At 40.8% G+C, this 24,917-nt stretch overlaps 1 protein-coding gene across 1 annotated transcript in view; it reads right to left on the bottom strand.

The window, feature by feature from the left end:
* Positions 1–24,397, bottom strand: part of PRLR (prolactin receptor) — a 182,266-nt gene extending 157,869 nt beyond the window's left edge. The window contains exon 1 of the mRNA XM_082623538.1: positions 24,182–24,397. The gene's annotated coding sequence lies outside the window, so the exon portion shown is untranslated. The remainder of the gene's footprint in view (positions 1–24,181) is intronic.
* Between the last annotated feature and the right edge of the window lie 520 nt (positions 24,398–24,917).

Below are 24,917 nucleotides of genomic sequence, written 5' to 3'. Positions count from 1 at the left end.
ACCAACTTCAGGCACCCACTCTATAATATGTGAACAACAAGCTTTTATATTCTTATGCAAAATTACCTTCTTCCATCTTCCTAAGGTACCAAATAAAATCAAACTTTCTTAGAATCTGTTGATCGAAAATAGATTCTTCTCCTGGGGCAAAATGAGTGTCGAGAGGTAAGTCAGTAAAAAACAAATAAACTCTCAAAGACCAATAAGGTACTTAAGACCCATGGTTCAGAATTGACCAGACCTGAGAGGTAAACCAGTTAGTTGGTTTATTGCTGGAAATAATTCTCGGAGACGGAAATCCCAAGTAGACACTAAGAAAAATCACATCATGCCTGAGATCCCAAAGTATTAACACTCACGGAGGGTGTCAATCAAGCTGAGTGGTACAACAGTCATTTGCACCTGTTCCTGCAGGAAGACATCTTAACTGTGTTATGGTACACAGTCTTGGGCCACCTAACAGTCTCTAATTTAAAAATCATACTAGGCAAGCCAGCACTGTGGCTCATCTTCTTAACAACTGCCTTAACCTCTGAGTAAGTCCACAGGCATTTTCTCTTGCCTCCCACAATATTCTCCACAGAGCAGTCTGAGTGGTTCTTTCTATTTATCTCTTATTTTTTTTAATTTATTTTTTAATTTTTAATTATTTTTAATTGAAGTATAGTTGATTTATGTTTCAGATGTACAGCAAAGTGATTCAGTTATACATACATACACATATATTCTTTTTCAGATTCTCTTCCACTATAGGTTATTACAAAATATTGACTATAGTTCCCTGTGCTATATAGTAGGTCCTTGTTGTTTATCTATTTTATATATAATAGTGTGTACCTGTTAACCCCAAATTCCTAATTTATCTCTCCCCACCTCACTTCTTTTAAACAATACATCATGTTATCCCTTTTCTTCAAACACCCCAGAGGCTTCCTATTTCTCCTTGAGATTCTGTGTGGTCTGGTCTCTCTCTCATTCTCGTTTTTTTTTTCCCTCCTATTTTGTTTCAACTTGGTTCAGTCACATGGGGTTTCTTCTATTCCCTCACGTTTGGCATGCTCTCAACTATGCCTTTGCAGGTGCAGTGCCTTTTGCTGAGAAAAAGGAACTCAGCAAAAGACCCATTCTGATTTTAGGTCCATCACCACTTTCTCAGGGTTGCTCTCTTAGAGAATAAAGGCCTCCCCTTTCCTGTCCTTACCATACTCACAAATGCACATGCATTTGATTGACATCTGCTTCCTCACTATATTATAAGCTCCATACAGGCGGAGACGATTCTGCTCATTATTATTTCTCTAGTGCCTAGCATAATTTCTAAGGGGCTTACTAAGTGTTTCTTTAGTGAATTTTGCAGGATCACTCCCAATGCTGATTATGATAAATTTTAACCTGAATTTTTGCACAGGACTGTCAATGATGACATAGTCCCTCTCTAACTGATCTCACTAAATTTAGGTTAACTTTTCCCACTGGGTCAGGAGGGAAGAGGAGAGAATTCAATGCCAAGGTAGAACTTTCCAGATTAGTAGTGTAGTCCAGTCTGGGCAGCAGAGCTCATTTCATGGTGCTAAATTAGATCCCAGATTTTTTCATCCCACATTAGAAGTGTGGTTTGTGTAAACTCTGCATGGTTGGTATCCAACAGAGACAAATTCTCACCAGAGCTCTTCACTCTAAATTACAACAGGATCATTCCTAGGTAAAGCAGAATGTTGGTTTTGTTCTTACTCTTTTCAACACTCCAGAAAGCTTAATTGTGGGCACAACGAAGATTTAAGGAATTATGGAATGCATTAGTAACCAGTTCAAAGTGTTTTGCAAGAGGCAATGTTTGCCTTTCACGTAGTCCCATTTGCTCATCCCCAAATCCTCTGGGCTTTCTCAATTTCTTCCCTACTTTCACACTTTTTGACTTTGTTTATTGCTTGCTGCAGTCAAAAGGTAAGGCTGGGCGTCATTAGGAAGAGACGATGTGACCAACCTGGAACACTGTGTTCCAGTCTAGTCACTAAACTTCAACGACTCACAAAGCCCAAAGAGACTCAGTGATGGAGGCATAACATGATTGAGGAACCGAGGGAGGGAGAGGGGTTTATCTAAGAGTATATCATGAAGATCAGAACTATTCAGTTTGCAAATATAAAAGCTACCACAAGACATGGTTAATAGCAAGGAAGGGATAGGATAAACAGACTTATTCCCAATACTGTAATTATGTAAAATCCCTTTGCATCAGAAAGAGTTTAGGAATGGGGAGAAGATTTGCTGTATTATCCAACAGATAGTTAACTTAAGATACTCGTTACCTCAGGGTGTGTTTATTATTATTATTTTTTTAACATCTTTATTGGAGTATAATTGCTTTACAAAGGTGTGTTAGTTTCTGCTTTATAACAAGGTGAATCAACAAAGTGAGTCAGCTATACATATACATATATCCCCATATCTCCTCCCTCTTGTGAAGGTCTGTTTATTGTTGACTACAAATATTGATACGGTAAACAAAGATTTAAAAAATTCACATATACATGACAACAAATTCATGATGTAATCGTAATAATGTCTAAATATTAATAGGTCAAATAAACTTTTAGATAAATTCCTATGTGGTATGACAGCAGGTTCAGAAGGTATTATATAACATGGACTAAAATATGAATAGGTTAAACAGAAATTAGGATAAATTTAATCTATGTGGAGACACAGGATGGATACTGTGGCATTAAGAGACTGTAGAACAGGGGTCAGCAAAATATAGCCCATGGGCTAAATCTGATCCATTGACTATTTTTGATAATAAAGATTTGTTGGAACATAGCCACACATTCATTCATGCACTGGCTATGGCTGTTTTTGTGTGACAAGTACAGAGTTGAGTTGTGACAGAGACTGTATGTCTCGCAAATTCTACAATATTGACACTCTAGCTCTTTACAGAAAAAAGTTCGCTAATTCCAGTCTAGGGCATATTAGGAACATGCTAATAGTATTCATATTTGAGGCCCACATTAAGCAGGATGAAAAAGTTCTTTAGATAGCACTCCTTCGAGGTGCAGAATTTTGGCTAGGGCAGAAATTACTGACAATTATATGAAAAGTCTGAAAAAACACATATTTACCAGTCATCTAATCATCACATCTTTGGAGGTTGGGTAACCAAGCTAAAGATGCTTCCTGAATTTGAGGAATATGGTGAGAAAACAGGCTTTTTGATGCTTTTCAATTCTGGTCTCCTCATGTACAAAGAATCAGGGAATTGTTGGGAAACAAAGCTCAGAAGTATGAAGTAATGTTCTAAGTTTAGCTAGAACTAATGTTAGGGCTTCTGATTTTTAGATTAAAATGCTGTGCTTTCCTGTACACCAAATACATTAGCAGTGTTCTACCCACAAAAAATCCAAATTCATAGTGTTCAGAAGAGTGACTTCTTTTTTTCCCAGTGAAGTTCCCTGTTATGAAATCAATCTGTATACATGCATTAGGACATGACTTTGGTAGTCCCAGTAGTTCTGCTGCCACTGAAATGCTTATATGAGAACAACTTAGGAAAAGGAGTCCATGGTTCAGGCTGCTTTGTTGCCACTTTGCATAATGAAACACATTCTGGGACGGATTTTCTCTGGTGGAGCCTCTTCTGATGGTAGTGCTCAGAATACAGAGACCACTGTTAAAGGTGGAGTTCACAGCTGAATCTAGTTCATACGTGCTAAACTGGCATCAATGAGAAGGCAAGGAGTTGCTTCTTTGGGTTGGCACTATTAAGATACTTTCTATTTTCTAAAACATTGAATCCCCTTAGATAATTCAGATTTTCTGTCAAAACAGAGGAAAAGAGAGCCACAGCAGTTAATGATCAAGATCTAAATTTTGAGGTATCATGGTTAAGCTCTTCAAGCACAGGGCTCTGACTCACTCATCCAGTCTTAAGTATGAGAATCATTAAGTATTTCATTTTTCAACCTGTCATCAATAATAATCAGTGTCATTCTCCCACTCCCATTGAATATTTGCCATTTGTTGGGCAAAATCATCCACAAAAAAGGAAGTCTCTATAGCAGCCATCTACCTACACAGAAGAAAGATTCTCAGAGAAGCTTAATGCTTTGCCACTGAATAATACCCTAGCTGCTTTGATAATCAGAGCTAAAGTCCTATCTGAAATTCATTGTCTGCTTCCAAAGGAACATCAGTAAGAAGGTACCAGTCAGCTCTACCCACCACCAGTCCCTCTCATCAGGAAACTTGCACAAGCCTCTTAGATAGCCTCTTCCACCAGAGGGCAGAGAGCAGAAGCAAGAAGAACTACAATCCTGCAGCTTGTGGAACAAAAACCAAATTCACAGAAAGACAGACAAGATGAAAAGGCAGAGGGCTATGTACCAGATGAAGGAACAAGATAAAACCCCAGAAAAACAACTAAATGAAGTGGAGATAGGCAACCTTCCAGAAAAACAATTCAGAATAATGATGGTGAAGATGATCCAGGGCCTCGGAAAAAGAATGGAGGCAAAGATCGAGAAGATGCAAGAAATGTTTAACAAAGACCTAGAAGAATGAAAGAACAAACAAACAAACAGAGATGAACAATACAATAACTGAAATGAAAACTACACTAGAAGGAATCAATAGCAGAATAACTGAGGCAGAAGAACAGATAAGTGACCTGGAAGACAGAATGGTGGAATTCATGGCTGTGGAACAGAATAAAGAGAAAAGAATGAAAAGAAATGAAGACAGCCTAAGAGACCTCTGGGACAACATTAAACGCAACAACATTCACATTATAGGGGTCCCAGAAGGAGAAGAGAGAGAGAAAGGACCAGAGAAAATATTTGAAGAGATTATAACTGAAAACTTCCCTAACATGGGAAAGGAAATAGCCACCCAAGTCCAGGAGGTGCAGCGAGTCCCATACAGGATAAATGCAAGGAGAAACACGCAGAGACACATAGTAATCAAATTGGCAAAAATCAAAGAAAAATTATTGAAAGCAGCAAGGGAAAAACGACAAATAACATACAAGGGAACTCTCGTAAGGTTAACAGCTGATTTCTCAGCAGAAACTCTACAAACCAGAAGGGAGTGGCATGATATACTTAAAGTGATGAAAGGGAAGAAACTACAACCAAGATTACTCTACCCAGCAAGGATCTCATTCAGATTTGATGGAGAAATCAAAAGCTTTGCAGACAAAAAAAAAAAGCTAAGAGAATTCAGCACCACCAAAACAGCTCTACAACAAATGCTAAAGGAACTTCTCTAAGTGGGAAACACAAGAGAAGAAAAGGAACTACAAAAACAAACCCAAAACAATTAAGAAAATGGTCATAGGAACATACATATTGCTAATTACCTTAAACGTGAATGGATTTAATGTTCCAACTAAAAGACACAGACTTGTTGAATGGATACAAAAACAAGACCCATATATATGCTGTCTACAAGAGACCCACTTCAGACCTACGGACACATACAGACTGAAAGTGAGGGGATGGAAAAAGATACTCCATGCAAATGGAAATCAAAAGAAAGCTGGAGTAGCAATACTCATATCAGATAAAATAGACTTTAAAATAAAGAATGTTACAAGAGACAAGGAAGGACACTACATAATGATCAAGGGATCAATCCAAGAAGAAGATATAACAATTATAAATATATATGCACTGAACACAGGAGCACATCAATACATAAGGCAACTGTTAACAGCTATAAAACAGCAAATCGAGAGTAACACAATAATAGTGGGGGACTTTAACACCTCACTTACACTAATGGACAGATCATCCAAAATGAAAATAAATACAGAAACAGAAGCTTTAAATGACACAATAGACCAGATAGATTTAATTGATATTTATAGGACATTCCAACCAAAAACAGCAGATTACACGTTCTTCTCAAGTGCACATGGAACACTCTCCAGGATAGATCACATCTTGGGTCACAAATCAAGCCTCAGTAAATTTAAGAAAATTGAAATCATACCAAGCATCTTTTTGGACCACAACGCTATGAGATTAGAAATCAATTACAGGGAAAAGAACATAAAAAACACAAACACACAGAGGCTAAACAATACGTTACTAAATAACCAAGAGATCACTGAAGAAATCAAAGAGGAAATGAAAATATACCTAAAGCCAAATGACAATGAAAACATGACGATCCAAAACCTATGGGATGCAGCAAAAGCAGTTCTAAGAGGGAAGTTTATAGCTATACAAGCCTACCTCAAGAAACAAGAAACATCTCAAATAAACAATCTAACCTTACACCTTAAGGAACTAGGGAAAGAAGAAAAAACAAAACTCAAAGTTAGCAGAAGGAAAGAAATCATAAAGATCAGAGCAGAAATAAATGAAATAGAAACAAAGAAGACAATGGCAAAGATCAATAAAATTAAAAGCTGGTTCTTTGAGAAGATAAACAAAATTGATAAACCATTAGCCAGACTCATCAAGAAAAAGAGGGAGAGGACTCAAATCAATAAAATTAGAAATGAAAAAGGAGAAGTTGCAACAGACACTGCAGAAATACAAAGTATCCTAAGAGACTACTACAAGCAACTGTATGCCAATAAAATGGACAACCTGGAAGAAATGGACAAATTCGTAGAAAGGTATAACCTTCCAAGACTGAACCAGGAAGAAATAGAAAATATGAACAGACTAATCACAAGTAATGAAATTGAAACTGTGATTAAAAATCTTCCAACAAACAAAAGTCCAGGACCAAATGGCTTCACAGGTGAATTCTATCAAACATTTAGAGAAAAGCTAACACCCAGCCTTCTCAAACTCTTCCAAAAAATTGCAGAGGAAGGAAAACTCCCAAACTCATTCTACGAGGCCACCATCACCTTGATACCAAAACCAGGCAAAGATACTACCAAAAAAGAAAATTACAGACCAATTTCACTGATGAATATAGATGCAAAAATCCTCAACAAAATACTAGCAAACAGAATCCAACAACACTTTAAAAGGATCATACACCATGATCAAGTGGGATTTATCCCAGAGATGCAAGGATTCTTCAATATATGCAAATCAATCAATGTGATACACCATATTAACGAATTGAAGAATAAAAACCATATGATCATCTCAATAGATGCAGAAAAAGCTTTTGACAAAATTAACACCCATTTATGATAAAAACTCCCCAGAAGGTGGGCATAGAGGGAAACTACCTCAACATAATAAAGGCCATATATGAGAAACCCACAGCAAACATCATTCTCAATGGTGAAACACTGAACATTTCCTCTAAGATTAGGAACAAGACAAGGTTGTCCACTCTCACCACTATTATTCAACATAGTTTTGGAAGTTTTAGCCACAGCAATCAGAGAAGGAAAATAAATAAAAGGAATCCAAATTGGAAAAGAAGAAGTAAAACTGTCACTGTTTGCAGATGATATGATACTATACATAGAGAATCCTAAAAATGCCACCAGAAAACTACTAGAACTAATCAATGAATTTGGTAAAGTTGCAGGGTACAAAATTAATGCACAGAAATCTCTTGCATTCCTATACACTAATGATGAAGAGTCTGAAAGAGAAATTAAGGAAACACTCTCATTTACCATGGCAACAAAAAAATAAAATACCTAGGAATAAACCTACCTAGAGAGACAAAAGACCTGTATGCAGAAAACTATAAGACACTGATGAAAGAAGCTAAAGATGATACCAACAGATGGAGAGATATACCATGTTCTTGGATTGGAAGAATCAATTTTGTGAAAATTACTCTACTATCCAAAGCAATCTACAGATTCAATGCAATCACTATCAAATTACCAATGGCATTTTTTATGGAACCAGAACAAAAAAATCTTAAAATAGCCAACGCAGTCTTGAGGTAAAGAAATGGAGCTGGAGGAATCAGACTCCCTGACTTCAGACTATACTACAAAGCTACAGTAATGAAAACAATGTGGTACTGGCCCCAAAACAGAAACTTAGATCAATGGAACAAGATGGAAAGCCCAGAGATAAACCCATTCACCTATGGTCAACTAACCTATGACAAAGGGGGCAAGGATATAAAATGGAGAAAAGATAGTCTTTTCAGTAAGTGGTGCTGGGAAAACTGGACAGCTACATGTAAAAGAATGAAATTAGAACACTCCCTAACACCATACACAAAAATAAACGCAAAATGGATTTGAGACCTAAATGTAAGACCAGACACTATAAAACTCTTAGAGGAAAACATAGGAAGAATACTCTTTGACATAAATCACAGCAAGATCTTTTTTGATCCACCTCCTAGAGTAGTGGAAATAAAAACAAAAATAAATAAATGGGACCTAATGAAACTCCAAAGGTTTTGCACAGCAAAGGAAACCATAAACAAGATGAAAAGACAACCCTCAGAATGGAAGAAAATATTTACAAACGAATCAATGGACGAAGGATTAATCTCCAGAATATATAAACAGCTCATGCAGCTCAATATTAAAAAAACAAACAACCCAATCCAAAAATGGGCAGAAGACCTAAATAGATATTTCTCCAAAGAAGACATACAGATGACCAAGAAGCACATGAAAAGCCGCTCAACATCACTAATTATTAGAGAAATGAAAATCAAAACTACAATGAGGTATCACCTCACACCAGTTAGAATGGGCATCATCAGAAAATCTGCAAACAACAAATGTTGGAGAGGGTGTGGAAAAAAGGGAACCCTCTTGCACTGTTGGTGGGAATGTAAATTGATACAGCCACTATGGAGAACAGTATGGAGGTTCCTTAAAAAACTAAAAATAGAATTACCATATCATCCAGCAATCCAACTACTGGGCATGTACCCAGAGAAAACCATAATTCAAAAAGACACATGCACCCCAATGTTCATTGCAGCACTATCTACAATAGCCAGGTCATCTAAGCAACCTAAATGCCCATCGACAGACGAATGGATAAAGAAGATGTGGTACATATATACAATAGAATATTACTCAGCCATAAAAAGTAACAAAATTGGGTCATTTGTAGAGATGTGGATGCATCTAGAGACTGACATAGAGAGTGAAGTAAGTTAGAAAGAGAAAAACAAAAATCGTATATTAATGCATGTATGTGGAACCTAGAAAAATGGTGCAGACGAACCGGTTTGCAGGGCAAAATTGAGACATAGATGTAGAGAACAAATGTATGGACACCAAGGGGGGCAAGCCGCGAGGGGTGGTGGTATGATGAATTGGGCGATTGGGATTGACATGTACACTGATGTGTATAAAATTGATGACTAATAAGAACCTGCTGTATAAAAAAAATAAAATAAAATTCAAAAATTCAAAAAAAAAAAAAAAGGAAATCACATTAGAAAAAGAAAAAAAAAAAAGAAGTTCCCAATCACTGACCACTTTGTAAAGTAGGTCTTCATGAATTACCATTGTGGGGAGAAATTGTTTTACACTTGAACCTGTATTTATCAAGTTCTTACATACACAGTCTCCTGATTACTTTGGTGAGAATCCATAAGCATTGCTTATGCTCCCGTTGAAGATTTCCCTAAGCCAGAAGCAACTTCTGTTTTAAAAGCAATCCACAACATTTAATTATTACATTTTGATCATGCCTTAGATTTCAAAGTATTCCCCGTGTACATTACTGATGTTCACCTTAAGAACCTAACATAGGACATTTGGAGCCCATGTTACTGCAGTTGCTAAGCCTATTTTAGTCTCTTACAGATTTTTGCTACTGGATTCTTACTACACACTGTTCACAAATGAAATTATATCACTAATCACAATTATGTTTAAGAAATCAGAAATAAACAGAAAGAACCCAAATTAAATAGTGAATAATAATAAGCATCTAAACCTGACAGTTCCTTCTGGTGCACACACTGCAATCCAAGTCTGAAGCCCCCTCCACATGGCCAAGAGAAGCCAAGCACTTTGCTTTCATTAATTGTTTGTCCTTCCAAGTGGGTCAGTGAATCACAAACCCCATATCATTTCATTGCTCAGAAATGGAAACAGGCTGGCTTTATGAGGTTGGTTTTCAATTCTCGGTGCCTAGGGTCCAGTTCTTGCAGAGCCCAGTCTCTGGCCATTCAGGGCTTTGTCTAGTCTGAGGCCAGTCTGACAGGCTCTCTAGAATCAGTGGAGAGCAGCGCTTTCCCCAGCAATGTGAGTTTTTGTGGCACATTAACTCCCTTCCCTCTTATGCTTGCCAATGGTGCTGATATATTTCTGAGCTTTTCCATTTTCCTTGGCTTTACTAGAGGAAGAACAGGTACTTCTGCCTTCTCCTCATTTCTCAGAATTGCACACTGCCCAACCGGCTCTGATTTGCCTGTGGCATCAAAGGTAAGGCAAATGGAGAAGGTATATTCAGCTGATCGCCGAGCTTCATCTCTCTTGAGAAGTTTTCCTGAATACTTATCAGACCTGGGTCCCAAAGGCTCATAATCCAGCTCCCCGGTTAAGTATTTGGGAAGAACAATGGCCTTGAAAATGTGCCATTTGAGGTTGGGTGTACAAAGCACCAAGTCAACAAACGAGCTGTTATCATTCCAGAGCCTTCCCTCCATGTGTGACGCACTGTTCAAACCATCCACATATGTGCGGTCACGGGAGAAAGGAACGAGCTTGTTCTGAGGACTAACTATAGACTATAGGTCATCCATTATCTTAGTCCATCCTCAAAATAATCCTGGAATAGGGCATTATCTTCATTATCTTATTTTTACAAATAAGGAGACTAACACTCAAAAGAAGTTAAGCAAACTTTCCATGAGTCACATACCTGCTCTGAGGCACAGCCTCAAAGCAGATTCAGCAGAAAGAAGGAATATGGTTGCTTTTGTATCCAGAGAAGGTAACTTCTTTTATAAGGGTTGCCAACCAGAAGTGCCATGTTGGTCTGCTGGTGTAAGAAGGAAGGGAAATGGTTGAACTGAGTGGTCCATACAAGGATTTCTGAGGACCTCACAAGCTTACTACTGCATGCTAAGCTCACACTCAACACTTACTCCATGCCCTTGGAATTTTGCCTCGTTGACTGTACATTTGTTGGTCTCCCAGTAAGCCATGAATTCTTCGATGAAAGTGATACTCCCATGAATTGGGTGCTTCCTTGGTGCCAAGTGTTTTTACCTACTTTATCTTGTCTTATTTTCCCAGCAACCCTGGAATGTAAGTTTTAGTGTCCTCATTGTACAGATGAGAAAGTAAGGCACAGAGAGGCAACTAACTTGCTCCACAGCCTTGCCTCTGAAAGGGTAGAGCTGAGATTTGCGCTGAGTCTATCTGATTCTAGTGAATGTTCTCATTGGCAAGACACACACGAGACTCTTACTCAGAGGGCAAGTTCCAGGTTCTTACAAGATCCTACTTCACTGATGTTTAGAAATAAGAGTAAGGGCTTCCTTTTGGCACCGAGGGCTTACGAGGGCTTACTTTTAACTCAGCTGGATAACAACAGGCTTGCATACTTGTAATATTACACCTCAGCCGCATGTGATTGGAGGTCTTCACCCGCCCCAGATATGTTTCTCCCACTTAACTGCTAGTGATTCCCACCAGTACAGATGTTAGGTTGAACCACTGCTGTTAAACTGAAAATGCTGGGAGTGTTCACTTCTTGAACTATAGGGTCCTGAACGGCTAACCAAGTTCTTTAACACATTCTTAGGAACATTCCGTTCAGAGGAGGAAGGTGTTTGACAGAGGAAAGCAGGCAATAGAGTGTGAGTGGGGACACAAAAATTGGGGGGCTTACATAGGGGCATCTTAGTGTGGTAGGTGGAGCCAAAAGGGAATTCTTTCTGGAACAAAGTAAGATGATAGTGCAGGAGAGATGAAATAAGGAAGTGAACTCATTTCTTAGGCCCTCCGTGCTCCCCTGTGTGATCCACTAGAGGAGACATGCGTATAATGGTCATTAGTGAGTGCTGACCATGGACAAGCTGTGCCCTAGGTCAACACAGAAGATAGCACTGAGGCTCGGGGAATGCTGGGAGGAGCTTATACCATCAGCCTTTGGGGGCTAAGGGAACCCCAACATCCCTAAGTCCCTGCAGAAGTCTGAGCCCAAGAAGGCTGAGACCCCAGCACTCTTATCCTGATACTTAATGACTCCATCTGGATTAGTTGTAAACTCACCACAGAAAACACATGTCCACCAATACCCAAGGTGGGCATCTCATGTAATTGCATCTTCTCCTCTGTACTTGGCAGGTGAACCCTCCTCTGAAAATACTGCTGTGCATCCTCTAATAATACACTTGAGCTGAGATAGGAAGCTCTAGTTTCCATAAGGGATCAGTGCTGGTAGGACTGGGAGGTCCGTAATAGAATGTAGGTTCTGGCTTCCCAGAGCACAGCATCTCATGTGAAATAACTAGAAAAGGATACCTAGACTATATTTATATACATAGTGTATTTTTGCAAAGGTATAGGACATTTTTATAATAATATGAGTGATTGCCTTTGGGGGCACTGGGTAGCCATGGGACAGGAGGGGGAAGGCCTATTTTTCATTGAATACTCTTTGTTACCTTGAATTTTAAACCCTGTACAAAAATAAATAAAACATTTAAAAGTCACAGATATGAACAATGTTATGGTTTCAGCGATGTCCTTTGAAAAGTAAAATCAGAAAAGTTTACTAAAAGAAAAAGAAAACTCTTCTGGTCAAACTCTAAATGAAGCAATGGCGTCACCCCTATGATCACATAGCTTCCATGACATTTTTCTGATCTTTGAATGACGGTTTTAAGACGTATCTACATTTGATACACATTTACTCTCACTTTCTGCTGAGTATTTAATCAAAACCATCCAATAAAGGAGGATTTACCTTACAGATTTGAAGATAAAATTAAAAAAGAGTTATGCTGTTTGCAGGATTCTGGGCTATTTGGAGGATATTCAAAGGCCTGAAATGGCTTTCAAGCTTTCTGTAATTAATTGATGTTCCACTGAAATCTTCCTAACTTCAGTAAGATGATAGCTTAATGCAAATGCAACTATATTTCTTTGTCTCCTTTGTAGTTTTGAATTTGGAAGTTAATATAACCATAGGGAATATCTGTCATGTATATCATTTTAAAATAACACTTTTATTGAAAGTCAAACAGTTGAATGAGCAGATTGATGATTTGATTAGGTAAATTCAACAATTCCCATGATTGCACATCAATCTCGATAGAAAGTTACCCTATGGCAACTGGAGCAAAAAAAAAAAATTGCCTTCTATTTAATTAAAATACATAGCAAGCTAAAACTTATAGAAGATGAATCACCACAATTACTGCCTTTATAGTCATTGCTGGAGAATTCATTAATGGAGTTAAAGAAACTTTAATGAACTCTTTGTATAAACCTCCATTCTGTTAAATTCATGGTCATTACCACCATTAGGAAGAGAGGAAGGTCTGTTACTTTCACGATGATTATTGGAAAACCAAGTCACTTGAGAGAAGACTTTTCTGGAGCCGATATTCAGTAGAAGGTACAGAAGACAGCATGACCTCCTGTGTTCACCAGACTTACTGAACTTCTAATAATACAACTCTAGGGAGACTCTTCAATATTTTTAAAGCAAAACTGTGATAACAACTGAATTAATGACTCCTTTTTGGTTAGTTTCTGAAGGCCAGCCTCAGATGACCTGGAGAGCTACTAGAATTTGCTGCATGGCTTATTGAGTAATTTTGGTATTTTCCATCCTTTGAGAGGGGACAGGTAGGTGGGTACAACTACAGGAACTATGCATAGTGGGCAGAAGAGGGGGTGTGGAGAAGAGGGAGCATTTCCTCAAGTGTCCTCTGGTGTCAGCACCTTTGCCCAGCCAGCTCCCTAGGTGGGGATATACCCTTCCACCTTGGCAGATGGCAGGCGGTTCAGATGCGAGGCCCTCCTGGAGGGGGCTGGATCATCCAGCCTCTGAATTATGCCATTTCCCCAGCAGTCCCACTCCTGGAAGCCCTGCTCAGTTGAAGTGCCCCCTAGTGGTACCTTTAGGTTTTTGCAAGAGAAACAAGTTTAATTCCGAAGTCGCAGCTTCAGTGATACAGGAAAGACTGAAAAGGAGATCCATGGAAAGTGGCACAGCCAAGCTCTGCAACCAGACTCTTTTCAAAACCTGGCTTTGCTACTTACCAGCTGTATGATCTTGGGTGAATGACTTAAACTCTTTTTTTGCCTCCGTTTCTTCTTTTATAAAATGATAATAATAAGGACACTAACTAAAGGATGCGTAGGGGGAATAAAGGAGTTAAAACGTGAAATTCTTAAAACAATGCCTTGATATATATAGTAAGTGCTCATTAAATGCTTGCTATTATGATGTTAGAGTTTATATGGAGAAACTGACCAACTGCAAAAGGCCATGTATAAATGTCCGACAGCATGAAGGGCTCAGTTAATATAGCCCAAGAGTCAAAATACTCGGAATAGAGATAAACTAGCAATGTGAATGTGACATTTCCAGCACTTACGAAAAGCACAGTAATCAGAAACATCAAAACCCAGCAGAACAGTCTTAACGAGACAGGATGAAATTTTTCTGGTTAGGAGGTAAAAAAACAACAAACAGAAATTTCTCCTTGGACAGGAATTTGGTTTTTCCCCTGCTTAAATAGGTTAAGGCCAAAACCCCCGATGTTTTCAAATAACACTAGATGTTTTTCCATTTTGGTTCAAAACCAGTGGCCCAAGTCGAGACAGGGCAGGGGCAATGATCTCAGACAGGACTAGGTCTGGTATCCCTTTCACTGGCTTTATCCATCTGAAATCCATGCTGGCCCTACCTCCACATCCTGAATCCAACACTTCTTCAACCCACTGCTACCCCTTAACTGCCCCAGCATCACCTCTTGCCAGACTCCTGACCAGCTTCCCAAGCTCTCCCTCTGCTTCCAGTCTACAATGCACTCTACACACAGGAGCCTGAGAGACCTCTAAAATGCAGTGTAAGACACATTACTCCCCTACTTAAAAGCTCCCAGTGATTTCCTTAAAGCATTTAGTCCTAGTTCCATGCATGACCTCGGGCCCTCAGGGCTGGTTTCCTGTCTGACTCTATCGCTTCCTCCCTAAGTGTCCAGCCACACTGGTCTCCTTTCTGTTTCCCGAACACGCCAAACCTTTTCCAACCTCAGGGCTTTTGCTCTTGCTGTTCCCTCTGCCTGCTTCTTTCTTCCCGATCTTTGTGTGGCTTTCTCTTCAACGCTGATGCACTAGCTCAAATGCCACCCCTTCAGAGAGGGCTACACTTGTAAACCTATTGAAATCAGCCCTCATTGGTCTGATCCCTTTACCTCACTTGGTTTTTCTTCATAGCACTAAGTGATTTTAGTTTATTTATTTGTTTCTTAGTATGGATATCTGTTTCCTCTCACTGCAATGTAAACTTCAGATGAGCAAGAACATCATCACTTTATCCTGTAACGGTCCCTGGCACAGAGCAGACCCTTTATAAATATTAGTTGAGCGAATAACAATTGCCGATGCCCATGATGCTTGGCTAAGAGTAGACCTTTGCCTATCCTTCTCTCTGCACTCTCCTTAACAACTTCTCATCTCCTCATCCTGCAATCTCAGCACTCCAGAAAAGTGGAGTGGTCCATCCTTCCCCCTCCCCCCAAATCTAGCACAAGAACTTGGTTACTTTTTGGTATTAATACAACCTTCTGAGAAGGGTTGGCATCTTAGACTTAACCGGACCCTGGATAATTATTCTCAGATTGATTCTAGAATCACCTTCCATAACCTAAGTTCTTCTCTATTTAGTATGACTTGTAACTGGCTCTTTCCAAACCCAGATTCATGACTCCTTTAGCCCAGTCTGATGCTGGTGGCCTCTGCAACACAAATGATTTCCTGGGACCGAGAGAGTTTTACACAACCTAGTTGGTTCTTGGCCAATTCACCTAATAAAGTTTACCCAATAACAGAGAATACTGCTGTAATTATATCTTTAATAAGGGTGTGAACCGGAATGAAGTCATTTGGCTTTAAAATGGCTGAGACAGGAAAGCAAGCGTTAGCTGACTAAATACCAACATAGCAACTGGGAAATCTAACACATGGACGGCAGGGAGGCTTAACCTTTATCTTCCAATCTCACAATTATCAAGCTTCTGTCAACTTGATTTCCAAACTGCACATACAGAAATTTTAGTCATGAGGCCATGCAGGGCTACTCTGAATATGGAGTTAGTTTATATAGGTAGAAACCTCAATTTTATGCTAGAAATCCTGCTTACAAAGAGTAGACTGATGAAGTTGCTACCCAATGAAAATACGGTTTGGATGGTTCTCTGGGGTCCATGACACTTAAAACAAGGCAGAAGAAGAAACAGAAATAAGTCATGAAGATTTGGACCTTAGCTGAGAAGTAAGGTCAGCTTTTAGCGAAGATCACCTGGAGAACTGTAGATAAATATGATACCCCGGCTCCATACTCAGAATCTTGATTTAATGGGTTTAGGGATGGGGCCCGGGCAGGCTTATTTATTAAAGCTCCTAAGGTGATTCTCATGTGCAGTCAGTGTCAAGGACCACTGTTTTAGAGGCTTGCTTTTTGCTATAGCTAAAGAGATTGGAAATTGTTTTTAAATCAGTAATGGATTTCAAGACAGAGAAAAAGAAAAGAAAATGACCATTTTGGAATGGCACAAAACTGACCTATCCTCATGTCCTAAAGAGGATGCAATGCTAAGACTCTAGCTTCGTTCCATTACCCTTCGTAAAGACCTGCCAGCCTCACCATTGGCAATAAACCCAGAAGTTAAACATGGAATTCTTTAAAAATGCAGCTTGTAAACCTTGCTGGGCTTTCTTCTCTTTTTTTAGGTGTGTAACAAAAACCATTATCTTTTCAGTGAACAGAAGCTTCAGAGAAGAGAAATCAGAGCAGCCTGAAAGCTCTGGGACTAGAGAGACTTCACTTCCCACAGGTAAGAGTGGATAAGATTGACCACTCTTTCACTTGAATTCCAAGATGATAGGGATGGGGCTCCTGGGACCACTGCAGCTACCTCCGGGCTGCTGACACTCATAATCACAGTGTAGCCAGCTGGGGCAGACTAGTCATTCTTTACCTACTGATCTGTAACATTCATTCATTGAAGAAATAACATGGCTAAGTACAGAGTTTTCTAACAGCAGCAGGAGACGGGGCACACACGCCTTAAGAGCCAAATAAGATACGGGGAATTCAGTGGCTGAGAATCCTAATTTCATTCTGTTGCCAGCAAGCCTCAAGGCCCAAGGCAAATAATTAAACTCCATTTCCCAATTTGTAAAGTTGGAAAGGTGAGGCAAGGTTACAGACTGTTAAAAAATAGCTACTGTGGGCGCTAATGGGCATGATAATGAAGCCCTTTGCAAAGCCTGGTGGATACAAAGAGCTATAAGATACCAATCGCCTCACACATAGCCAGGGTTGACTAAAGGGCACCCCTAAAGCACACAGAGTACAGGAGTGGGCAGCTGGCTACACCATTCAGCCACAACATCCAAGTCGACAGAATCACTACAAACAATTGTCCGTGAATTAAAAAGATTGCATTCGTGTATATAAAACTCCTAAAAATAAAGACCATACATCTTAATTGTCCATTTCATTCCCTTGAAAATATTACCCTTTTAATTTTATTGTCTATGATGACAAGACAAAGACTTTGTGTTTTGCTCGGTCACTTTCAACTCTGGCTTCACGTTAGAATATTCTGGGGAATTACAAACAACAATAACACTGGCACCCAGGCCCCATTCTTAAATTAAAATTCTGGAATGGGCTGGGGACCTCAATAACTTTTAAAAGCTTCCCTGGTGATTCCAACTGTTCTTTTTCACATCACTAAACACTCCAGGCACATTTTCATCGCCAGGCCAGGTGTGCTCATCTCCTTACTCGGAGTGCCTTCCTCCCTCCATCCCCTACCCCCAATGTCCATTGGTCTACAGCCCAGCCTTACATCCTTCAATGTCCATCTCTTACCTTGTCTTTCTCAATGTACTTTAGGGCTTGGGGGCACAATGCCCTCTGGAATCTCCAAACTCTAACTGTCCGTTTCTAAGCGTCCAGGTAACACTTAGAAGATTTCGTCTTACATTGCTCCTGGTATTTCATGCTTATGCCCATGTTCCCAGCGAGATAACATGCTCCTCCAGTGCAAGGACCTTGTTTTAAGATTTTTAAATTTTCCCTATGGAGTCTGGCACAGACTGCTTGGCTTAGAAGATGCCGAAAAATACGTATTACTGTTGAGGTAGATACACTAAAATTCGCTCCTGTCAGCTTCTTACTGCTATTTCCCCCCAAGATTTAGATTTCGAGTGGAAATAAACAAATGCCACTCATATATCTCAAAGAGCATCGTGTACAGGCATACCTCATTTTATTGGTCTTCGCTTTATTACACTTTGCAGATATTTTGGGTTTCTTTTTTCTTTTTTTACAAATTGCGTTGTCAGATGGTGGTTAGCGTGTTTTAGTGATAAAGTATTTTTTAATTAAAATATGTACAGTGCTTTTTAGACATAATGCTACCACACACTTAATAGACATAAATTTTATATGGACTAAGAAACTAAAAAATTTGTGACTCATTTTACTGCAATATTTGCTTTATTGCAGTGGTCTGGAACCAAACCAGCAATATCTCCTAGGTCTGCCTGTATACCCTGTTCAAGCTGCAGAAAGGAAATTCTTCCCTGTAGCAAATGTCTACAGTCCATGGCCAACCATTTTATAGTACATTTCTCCATTAGCATCTTATGTGGCATTATCTCATCAACTCTGACCTTTCTACAAGATTGTTGGGGGAATGAGGGTGAGGATAACATACAAACCCTTAGACAAAAGTCGAATCCAGGCCTCTGACATCCCAGGCCAGAGGCTTCCCCTAACAACCCCAGAATCTGCATGTTCTTCCCTTTGGAATACATCAAACCAATCATATCTTCACTGCATTGACATATTCAAGGCCACTTTAGCTAGTGGACAAGAGGAGAAGTCAAAATGGCCTTCTGTGATGTCCTTGGAACAGCCCTTCTGGAAACTTGGACTGCATCTTGTTCAAGCTGTTTTAAGCGAAAGCACAGAGAGGGGGAAACATTTATCACCACAATGAGATAATTTATTTAATGATCTTTGCACACAGACATGAAACCCTGGCTGTCTGCCAGGCAGATTTTACAAAGTCTCGGAATGACAAAAACATTGTCCTGGGAAAGATTTTATGGTAAAAGTATATCCAGGTTCAAAATGACCCTTTGGTCATAGGATGCTTGGAAGCTTGAGATTTGCCTGGGTAAGGGAATGGGTCCTGGTGATGAAAGTAACCACTGAGTCTATTTCATCAAATCCCACAGTGGCATGATGTAGTGGGCTTTGAATGATCACCCACTCAGAAAAATAATGAGGGTGAGGGAAGACACAGAGGGACCTCTTTTTCTCTTGTCTACTGTTTCACTGAGAAACTGAATTAAGGGATAGATCTGTGAAGGAGGCTGAGCCAAGAATAAAGGAAAAGTTATGCTAAGAAGAAGGAGGAAAAATTTCCTATCCTATCTCTGTCAACTGATTAGTCTATAGCAGTGCTGTTTGATGGAAATATAATGCGAGTCACATACGTGATTTCAAATTTCCTACTAACCACATTAAAACAAATTGAAAGGAAACAGGGAAAATTAATTTTAATAATATATTTCAACTAAACCCCTACAGCTAAAATACTACTATTCTAACATACAGTCAATATAAAAACTAATGAGATAGACATGTATTTTTTGGTACTAGGTCTTTGAAATCTGGGGTGAGTTTTACGGCACATTTCCACTTGCACGAGTCAGTCACATTTCAAGTGCTCAGTCGTCACATGGGACTAGTGCTACCGTAGTACGCAGTGCAGGTTTAGACATGCTAACTGGAAACTGGGACATCAGATAGAAATTACTGCCAGCATTTAGCTTCCTAATAGACTTTTGATATTTTTTTTCTGCTAGCTCTTTCACTATCCCCTAGAAGAGATGATCTCAAAGGCCACATGTTGTGTTAGGAAAAAGTTTGGGGCTTTGCTGCAAAACAGACTGTGGGATTCAAATACCAGATTTATAACCTTGGACTAGCTACTTACCCTCTATAAGTCTCGGTTTCTTCAACTATTAAATCAAGACCGGATAGCTAACTCACCAGAATGCTGAGAAGATTAAATAAACTAGGCAGAAAGTACACAGAACAGCCTAGAATAGCATAATAGGCAGTCAAACAATGATTTCTCCTTTATAAAACTCGACTTGATCTCTAAGGGGCTATTTCATTGTATTTGAGGCTCTACTGTTTCATTTATTCACTTCCAGAACTCTCCCTCAAGGTTTCTTCTGCTAAGGCAGTCTTTCCCCAGACTTTCATGGGGCTGGCTTCCTCTTACTCTGCAGGTTTAAGTTTAAGGGTGACCTTGTTATGGAAACCTTCTCTGGCTGCCCTATTTAAAGTTGCCCCCAAGCCCTGTTACTCTCTGAGCCCCCAGCCTCTCTTTACTTTCTTTATGACATTTATCAATCTCTGAAATTATCTGATTTATATATTTGTTCACCTGTCTCTTATACATCCCTCTAGCATAGCTGCTTCACAAGAGCTAGGGCTTTGTCTGTCTTATTCAGACTTCAGCAAGTATTTGTGGAATAAATGAATGAATGAAAGAATGCTCAACACATGGAGGCAAATGTAAACAGTGTACTGATTCTAAAGGTAATGGAGAATGAAAATTCCAGAGCTCTTTTTTTTTTTTTTTTTTTTTTCAGAGCTCTTTCTGACCTAAAGGAATTGCTCAGGAAGTCAGTGGCCGAGAGCCAGCCTCGCCTGCTGGGGGTGAGTGTTGTCTTTCTTGAGTCTAACAGCTGGGCTGGGGAAGGGGCAGGAAAATTATTCTCCACAGGTGATTTTATTGCTACATGTTGATGTGTATCACATGCAAAGTGTATGTTCATGCCACTTAAGTCACCCGAAGGATTTGGTTATTCCTGCCCTTTGAAAGAAGAACCATGTTGGGACCCAGTTAGCATGATGAAACTTTCTGACTGCAGGGAGTCTGGCAGCCCTGGGTACTGGAACAAGAGTGGGTGTCAAAGTCAGACAGACCTGGGCTTGTATCCCGATTCTGCCTTTTACCAGCTATGCAGACTGGGCAAGTCATGTAAATTTCTCTAACCCTCAGTTTCCGTATCTGTAAAGCTCTAAGTGATAATCCATACCCTGCGATGTTACTGCGAGAATTAATTGAAGGAATGTAGGAAAGTGCTTAGTACATCTTGAAGACTCAGTGAATAGTAGGTATCAATATTGTCATCTTTGCATTCAAGAATGCTTTGCCAGAATATACTGATCGATCTTTGGAATGGCTACTTAGAAGGAATACAAGTTCCTTTTAAGATTCTGATAGTTCTTTCCCCCATTTCTGTGTCATTCAATTCTTGCAACTGAGGGGCCAGAACCACGGAGAGAGACAGAGGGTATTAGTTGAGTTGATTAAATCTGTGCCGAGCTGAGAAATGGAGACATTTCTCTTTACAGAGACAGTTTGTGGCGTACCTGGAGATGGATGCAGCATCAGACTTCTCCACTTTCCATACCGAGATGCTTGTAGCCACAGGCACAGATCTAGCTGTTTTGTATTCAAGATTATGGGCCAAAAGAGAACTCAGAGAAAGGGTCAAGAATCCACTCCAGTCTGGACACATTTCACTTGCTGGCAGCACAGAACGCTCTGCTTGACAAAGGTGAAGCAGTAAACCCAACATTGTATTCTGAGCCCACCATTCATCTTTTAGAATAACTAGACCAGGACTGATTTTACTCATTCTTCTGCTGACATAAGCTCTATTGGAGACAGAGTAAACTGCTCTATAAAAGCAGGAGACTATTTACCACTGACTTATAACCTCACATTAATATCAATAATAGCAGCCTCTCATTGACTATAGACTAGGCATTTCCATTTTTTATTTTTCATTTTCCTAACAACTGTGCAAGAAAGCAGTATTGCTCCCCATTTCACCAATAGGAAAAGTGAGACTCAGAGTTCAGTGACTTGCCTGAACTGTGAGAGCCAAGATTTGAAGCCCAGTTTGTTGGGCTCCAAAGCTCCCTGTGTCCTCTGCTACACCTTTCTGGCATTGCCAATGGAAGACCCAGGTCCCACGAGGCATGAGTCCCTAGTACCTTAAAGGAAAAGTGCAGAGGTCCCAAAGGAGACCATTACTATTCCTACTATGCATCGGGGAGCAAATAGTTTGAAACTTCGTTTCAAAACTAAGCCTTGGTCTCACTGTCTGACATCCAGCTAGGGGACCAGAAGAGCTCTTTTTTGAGAGAGTGACCCTCTGCAGGTGTTCTCCAGTGCTGTTTGTAGGAGTGAAAACTCCAGGGCTCAGGATTATCACCTTAGGAAAGTCATTACAAGAGTTTGTAAGGAGGGTTCCCCACAAGGCAGAGACTGGTGAAGCCCTTGGGAAACAGTGTCCCAGGAGCTCACTCATGAAAGGAAGGCTCTCTCCTTCAGCAGCACGGCTGACTCCAGACCCCCAGGGAAAGCTTTCCCCCAGGAAAGCCTGCCAGATTACCCCCCCAGCCAGCCCAGCTGCCTGCAGAGGTTTGGCTGGATGGTTGATGCAGGCCCTTGAAAGGAAGACAAGGGATGTTCACTTGGGGTTCAAGCAGGGTCTTCAGGGGATGTCCCAAAACCCCCAGGGATTGCTTTCAAAACTTTATGTACATTGCATAAGAATATTCCCCCTCCCCACCCCCTGCTCCTTTGGGAGAGGACTCATATCAAATTCTCAAAAGGACTTACGATCCCCAATTTTTAAGAACCACTGAAATGTAAAATTTCATCAGCTTCTTTCTTACACTATTCTGCAGCACTTTTGTCCCACTAATTTTACATATATTCATATATAAGTAGTGATATATATATATATATATATAGTAGATGTGTATGTATACACACATATGCACACATTTAGGGCAATATATATATATATATATATATATATATTGCATTAAATGTTGCATACACATATGCACACATACAATGTTAGTGGTATATATATATATATACATATATTGCCCTAAATGTTGCAAGGAAAACTGAGGCCCGAAGACCCTAAGTGTCTTGCCCAAGTTTGCACAACCAGAGGCAGAGGTGGGATTAGCAACACTCCCCTGACCAAGAAGCATGAAACTCGGGTGGGAAATCTTTGCCAACCAAGTTGATGAATGAAAACAAACGAATCCTTCCAGATTAATAATAATGCTTTGCAACCATTTTCAAGTCCAGTCATCGAAAATCCTAAATTGCTTGTTATTAGGGCAACGTGGCTGCTTGCCCAGGACACAGGTAGAGGCCACTAAAAGGATTTTCTCTCACTCAGAGAGCTGGAACTCCGGCCCTCGCTGCGGCAGAGCTCTGGCTCCCCGGTTACCTGAGTTTGCCTGACTTCCCCTCCTCTCCTCCGCTCTCCTCTCCTCTCTGGTCCTCTTCCCTCCAGCGGCTCCCGCAGCTGCCTCTCCAGCTGGAATTCCTTTGCTGAGGTCGGGCCGCCTCCCTTCGGCTGGGCTCCGGATGACAGCCAGGAGGCTGCTTACCTGCCACTGCTCCCACTGCCTTTTTTTGGTGGGGAGGGAGCCACGCCTTTCGGGTCAGCACGGGTACCGCTCAACTTTGCACGCCGTATACCCGGGACGTGGCGCGTGCTGGTGCTGCTGCGAGAATCCTCAAGCCCGCCGTCAGCGCATCACCTGTCTGAGCCCCTTCCCCCTCCCCGCTAGTTTTTTCTTTTCACTTTGATGTAAATAATGTACCTTCTGAGAATCCCACAGTCACGCCGAAACTTATTCTTAAGGGTGCCTCAGAAGATGCCTTTTATAAAGACTAATGCGTGCAGTTGTAAAAGAGGCAGGGGTGGGGGGCGGATACAGTATTTTTAGTTCCTCTGAGAGGGGACCTCCCTGCTGTCAGAGCCCCGGCTCTCCGCCAGGCTGCCGCCGGGCGGTTCCGCCGGGTTTCTGGCGTTTTCCGGAGCAGCCCGCGCTCTCCTCTCCGCACGCGGCCTCGAACCCGCGGCCCCGGCGCCGTCCGCGCCGCCCCCGTCACCCCTGCGCTCTCGGTTCAGCCCGCGATGGGTACTCACTTTTGCCGGGGAGCAAAGTCTGCCATCTCAGTCCGTGAGCACTTCCTGTAAAAGGACGTGGAGATCCATCGTGTGTAAAGCTGTTTCAGGAACAGCCGGTAAAATCCAGATAGAGGGCGAGGAGCGAGTTAGACCCAAATGGAAGGGGGCGGGCAGCCCAGCCCAACCGGGGGATGTCCCGGGATCTCAGCCTTGTTTCCCCGAGCCCGGCGGCTCTGGGAGAAGCAGCCCAACAAGTGCACTTGTTCACTCTTTCTTCATTAGAGGAGGAGTCAGGGTTGCAACATTTCTGTTCCTTGCTGGAGGCGAAACAGTGATTTTCTTCAGACTGCAAAACGTCCAGAGCCAGCCAGCTTTGCCAGGTGAGGAAGGGAGCTGGGGAAGCCGAACTGCAGCAAAGACGTGGGGAAGAAAGAACGGATTCTCCCCAGATGGGTTTTGCACGAGCAAGACCACACGTCTTCCACTGAGACTGCAACAGAAAAACAGACGGACAAAACAATAATAAAAATGTCTTCATGAATGGCATGACCTCAGAGATGGTATTTCTCCTGGAAGCCAAGATGTGGAGTGGCTCCTTGTCAAATTTCTTTCCTTATTTCTGAACAACACTGAACAGCAGCTTGACAGCATTGGAGGGGGGCTCCAGAGATTTGAATCTCACCTTCCCTGAGAAGAAGAAGGGGTCAGAGTGAAAGGGGCAAAAGAAAACAGTCAGGGACCCGAGAAGGGGAGA

Source organism: Mesoplodon mirus (assembly GCF_964341445.2).
Source record: "Mesoplodon mirus genome assembly, chromosome: 5".
Classification (NCBI taxonomy): Eukaryota; Metazoa; Chordata; class Mammalia; order Artiodactyla; family Ziphiidae; genus Mesoplodon; species Mesoplodon mirus.
This window is presented reverse-complemented; position numbering and strand designations above follow the sequence as displayed.